We start from the raw sequence: 6,063 nt of genomic DNA, 5'->3' as shown, positions 1-6,063 counted from the left end.
ATGAAAGAAAGATCTAGCTTTAAGAAGTTGTAGGTGGAAACACACGCACACAAATGGGTAACTGAAGAAAACTGAGTACTTAAATATTCAAATTTTAAATGTGTAAGAAAATCTATAATAGAAAAAAAGTGGCAAATTGTTCCTGTGACTTGATTTGCTGAAAACATTTGCAAATTCACACTGGCATTAAGAAAACCAAAGTTTCAAAATTTACTCCTCTCTCCAGATATGTTTTCTGTGCAACAATAAATATCTGAAAATTGCACTAGTAATACTTATTTTAACTTTTGTATTATGAATAATCTGCACATGCTTCTTTACAGACAATACATATTTGTATACTTGCTCATGCAAAATTAGTGTGTGCAACAGGGATATTGTTAATCCTCATATGCTAGGAGCCACTGCAAAAGTATTACATTCATATGGAAATTGGACTCCTGCTGTTCACCTAGGCCCCTTTGGGAAGGATGGCAGGAGGGTGTTCCAGGGGAAGTGGAGCACCCCCCCCCCCTAGAGACACACGTGTGCGGACCAGCTTGTTAGTGGGATGCACACAGCCTCTTACAAAATAAAACTTTGTTTCAGTTTGACTGGCTTGTGTTTTGTGCCCAGCCAGGTTGCAGGATTGCAAGCCAGCGTGCACTGACAGTGACCTCCCAGAAGAGCCCAGCAGGAAGGCGGCAGGCAGTGCAAGGTGAGAGCAGTGGCAGGAGCTGAGCTAAGGCGAGCCTGAGAGCTAGGCAGAGCCCATGCGGCCTGGCCATGCAGCCTGCAGCACTCATACTTAAAAATGATACCTTATTATCCTTTCAAAACTGCCAAATCCTCTGAAATGTAACAAATTTTATGTGGAAATTCTTGTCTGCCAGCTAAAAATCAATTTGTGTTGCTGAAACAAAAAATTATACAAGAAAAAGAAACATGTTTTTTTTTTTTTTTTGTCTTGAAGAATTGATTTTTAAATGAGAAAAATTTATAAGACAAAGAAATTCATGGTCACAAAATTTTAACATTTTAATCCTAAACATTACAGGGTAAATAGATACTGGACCCTATCTCCACACTCTGTAAGTCCTAACTTTTAGTTTCCATTTTAAATGTTGCTTCAAACCACTAAAACGTTAGTGGTTTCACAACCTCTGGATTATGGAAATACACATTTCTCAAATAAATGCTACAAAACAACAATGGAAGAAAGCTGAACAAACTGTCTCCATGAAGGAAAAAAAAAAGTGGAACATTTTGAAGCTTTTAGACACTTCTGTTTCCATGTCTTATGATTAACTTGTCAATTCAGTGCATTATATAGTCAAATGTAATGGTCCCAGTATTGAACAAGCATTTAACTAGTGTCCATTGATTCCAAATTAGTGGATGATGAATCTTTTTGGATACTTTCAAAGATGGCTGCCAGCCCAGGGTTAGAACTGATCTGTGACTGGAATTCACTCATCACTGCTTCTGGAATGGTTAGCAGTGCTGCTACTGCTCTCATGGCAGATCGCTTTAATTCATCTTGTTTTTCAAACTCCTGCTTTACTGAGTTTGCCTTTACCTTAGTTGTACATGTGGCACGTAATGGCTCAACAAGTCGGTCCAACCTCTGTAGTACTGCACTTGGACAAAGGGTAGAAAGTCTCACCAACATTAAAAATGTTAGCATCTTAATATCATAATGGTCCTTCAAACCATCTTCAACATGATTTAGAAATTCAAAGATATCTAGTCTATCAAGACAACTGTCTAGAAGTGTATACATACACTCAAAAGCCGCCTTTCTAATATCCAAACCATCATCAACTGTGTTTAAATGGACCCATTTCTACCTCCCTTATAAGCTCCTTTCTAACTTTTGTTTCATTGTACAGATGTGGAAGAACAGTATCCAAAAGACCCCTTATTAATGATGGTTTGTTATGTGCTGCTGAGTTGAATATGACCAAGGCTACTCTTCTTACATTCAAATCTGGGTCTTCTAAAGTTTTTAGGAAGTCACCTATGCAGTTCTTTAATAGTGGATCGATAGGTTGAGGATGATCAGAAATAGTAAACTTCACAGCTGTAACCACTGAACTTCGGGCATATGATGAGCCTGATATCAAATACCTTTAAGCCGTGGAAGGAGAGTTTCAGGATCAATTAGAGTGAGTTTTCCTAGACATTCAGCAACAACATTTCTGGTACCTTCCTCTGCACACTCACAGTGCTTTAATAATAAGGCCCAGATATTTTCAACATATGGTTTAAGGCCCACCACTGATGCAGAGCTAATAATTTCTTTCAAGGAATGAAGCAGAAGATACTGCCTTTTGGGCTGACTGGTTATTTCTTGTAAAACAAACGGCAAATATTCAGGAAGGTTGCCCACACTAATGCTGCCTAATGCATAGGATGCACCTGATTTCACTTCTTCACTAGGAGATGAGAAAGCTTCTAATATTACAGATTTTAGTTCCAACTGCCCACTTAAGTCAATATGATGCCCAACTTCTCCAAGAGAAAGGAGAGCTAAGAGACGAATGGAATCTGTAGACCTTGAGTTCTTGACATCTTGAATAAACTGACCTACTACAGCTGGTCCCTCCTTAGGGCATGCTCGAGTAAGGGCAGCTACACATTTGGCAATGGAATAATAAGACTGCTTATGAGTCAGAGCTGTGCTCTGAGAGTAAACTGGATCAGTCAGCATGCGCAACAAATCCATATATCCTAAATTATTGGTTCCAGTGACAACCAGAGCTTGGAAAAAGTCTAGCATGGCACTAAGAGCTCCCCCCTGCAACAAGGGTGATCTCACAAGTCCAATGAGTTCATTGAGAATAGATCCACTTATCTTTGAGAGGGAGGAGGGATAAACTTTTGCCAGGGTAGTAAGAAAACTGATAGCCATCTGTGAAACATGCATATCACTTTCACTGATAAGAGGTGGGAGCTCATCTAGAACTGCATCAATCATGGCAGCTGTCAGGCTGTCACTGTAGTTTTTAATCAGAATATCTAGGGCAGAAAGGGTCCCCAGTTTCAAAGCTCTCTGGTTCTTCCTGAGAAGTGAAGCAAGAATAGGAACCCCTTCTCCCAGGACAGGTCTCAAATCTATCTTCAAAGGTGACCCAGCAATCAGTGTTAATGCCTTCACTGTAGTTAACCGGGTAATTTCATTCTTGAGTCTCTCCAAGAAAATCTGAAGGGTACTAGGCAAGTCGGAACCCCAATTGTCTCCAAGGTTGCAAATAATTTGTCCCATACAGGAAATAGCCCTTTCCTTGACTTCCTGATCAATGTCAGCTGCTTTTAACCTCTTAATGGTACAGGTAAATAGATCTTTGATGTAAGGAGTTGCATCAAACGAGGAAGGCTGATCTAAAGGACGGATTACTTTAACAAGCTGTTGAGTAACAAGAAGTGCTTCAGATGTAATCTTGTAAAATGGGTCTCCAACACAAGCCACAACTGGAGGGACCAAAGCCTGAACATGAGGATGGAAGACTTGAGGAGAGTGGTTACAGAGAATTACATATAGGCATGACAAAGCATCAATCTTCAGATTCGATGAGCTTGATTTATCATTCAGTGAGAAAATAATTCCTGGTACAAGTACAGGAATGTGTTGTGTTAGGGCCCCAGGTAATACATTTACCAGTTCAGTTAACATGTTAAAACAACATTGTCGGGTCTTCACACTTTTTTCTTTCATCTGTTTATGCAGAGCTTTAACAATGTTGGGAACCTGACTCTGAAGCATTGTTAAAGGTGTTTCTCCCTGTTCCATTGCATCAGGGTCACATAGCCAACTTTGTACAGGACGAGTTTGCTTCAAAAGAGAAAGGTATGCATGAAAAACATCTGCCTTTACATTCTCTTCACGCTCTTTAAATCTGGATATCAGTGCAGGAGAGACAGTCTTGTAAAATTCTGGAAGCATTTCATGCCTTGTGCTAACTACGGCATCCAAGCATTTGGCAGCTGCACGCCTCACTTTCCAACTCATGTCATCATCATCACTGTATTCATCATCACTACCTTGATCATCGTCATCACCACCATCAGCATCCATAGCATTTTCATCTTCATCTTCATAATCATAATTGTAATTTGGATCATAGGTAAGATATTTAAGACAAATGTTTATAATAGTAGAAACATGAGGATATACTTCCTTAGGACATCTTCTCACAAATGATTCAAAAGCTTGAATGCAGTATTCTCTCAATTCATCATCATCTACATTACAAAATTTTACCACCAAAGGAATTATCTTTTCAAGATATTCACCTATCCTATGGCCAGCTTGCCTGCTAATAGCAGCAATACATTGTATGTAGGTTCTTGTTGTTGACATGGAATCATTTTTGGACAACTCTGACAACAGATGTTCAATAAGATCTACAAAAACTATATTTCCACAGCTCATAACCAGATGGCCAAGAGCAATAATGGTTCTTTTCCTCACTGCAAGTCTGGGGCTGGTCAACTGAGGGAGTAGACAGGTCAGAATTGAAGGATGGAAATTAACAAGAAGTCCTCCTTGCCTGCTTAACATATCAGCCATAATATCCAAGGCTTCTAGCTGAACAGAGACATCTTCCTGTTTTGCTATTGCACTGGTAAGATGTCCAGTAATCTATTTACATACATTAGCAGCTAATGCAGAACCACTGGAAGCAGGAGGAAGTTCTCCAATTACTGTTTTAAGGCCAATACTTGAAATATCCCGAAGTTGTTCTTTATCAGAAAGCATGTTAGTGCAGAGGGTATCTACAATTGTCTCTACTTGGTATTCTTTCACTTTACTCACTAAAGGTCCAAGGCATTTGACAGCTAAATTCTGTACCTCACCATTTTTATCTTCCAATAACTTCAAAATCATTTTTACTACTTTCCTTTCACTATCATCATCCAACTTGATGGAATCTTTCTGCAATTCTGTCATCAAATCATTTGTAGCCATAAACCTAAAGTCCTTGTCGCTGGATGTCATTTTTTCCAGCAAATTGGAACTATGGTATGAAGCACTCCCCATGTTGACAGCCTCCATCCTGCCCGCTGGCGCTGTGGCTGCTGCTGCCCGCTGCCGCCGCTGCTGGGGCTCCTCCTCTCGCCGCGGCTCCCTCTTCCAGGGTCCCAGAGCTACGCTGGCGCTGACTGGAGGCGCCTCTACAGGATGCCCCCTCCCCAAAGAGACGTGAGCCTGTCCCTGGGGAAGCAGAGTTAGGGGGCCGGCCTAAAGACATACACGGGCGGCGGGGCTTACAGCAGCGCCTCTACGGGAGGAAGGCAGACACTTCCACTTGGCCATTTCGCTCCCACTCCCTCCGCACTCGCTCCCTAGGGCAAGAGGCCAAAACCGCCTCCTTTGCTCCTTAGGCTGGGGTGGCAGGCCTAGATGCACTTTTTCTGAACAAAATAAAAAGGAAACTGACAAAACATCAAACTAAAACATCTGATTCAAATATTTCAGTCATGCCTACTGGTCCCTGAGCACTGAGGCATGTCTTCAACAGCATCACCAGCTTTTACTGAGAACACTCAATGAAGAAAACCACTAACCCTCACACAAGTAGAATTAGTTCATACAGTCAATGAATAAACAAAGAAGAGTTAAAAAGAAATTCTGTGTCTGGCTTTCTTTGCTTGTTTGTTTGAGATAAGTTTTACAGAGGTGGATGTGATTCTGTGGTAGAGTTCTTGCCTTAATAATAAGCCTTACATAACTCATTCTTTTAAGAGCTGTGAGAAGGCAATTTCAGCACACCAAGATATGGAATCCAGTTAAAGCCTTGTGTAGATGCTTTTTGATGCCCAACTGAAAGTAATACTACACAATATTCAGATATTATTCACAAGGTTTCAGATTTTTGTTGATGAGATCTCTTTAATGGTTTTTGAAACTACAGTCAGATATCCATCTCCACCTTCATTTTTGGTAGGAGTAGATATGAAAAAAAAAAAGGGATTTTCCATCAATTGAATGGCCCTCCAGGTCCAGGATCACTATTCTCAAGGGACCTAAATGTGGTCTGCCCTCTGGGATTCACCAGTCAGGGCTCCTTTCCATTATTG

General features: G+C 40.7%; 1 pseudogene; it reads right to left on the bottom strand.

The window, feature by feature from the left end:
- Positions 1 to 992: 992 nt before the first annotated feature.
- Positions 993 to 5,023, bottom strand: LOC144377103 (cullin-associated NEDD8-dissociated protein 1 pseudogene; annotated as a pseudogene).
- Between the last annotated feature and the right edge of the window lie 1,040 nt (positions 5,024 to 6,063).

The sequence above is a fragment of the Ictidomys tridecemlineatus genome, chromosome 4 (genome assembly GCF_052094955.1).
Source record: "Ictidomys tridecemlineatus isolate mIctTri1 chromosome 4, mIctTri1.hap1, whole genome shotgun sequence".
Lineage (NCBI taxonomy): Eukaryota > Metazoa > Chordata > Mammalia > Rodentia > Sciuridae > Ictidomys > Ictidomys tridecemlineatus.
This window is presented reverse-complemented; position numbering and strand designations above follow the sequence as displayed.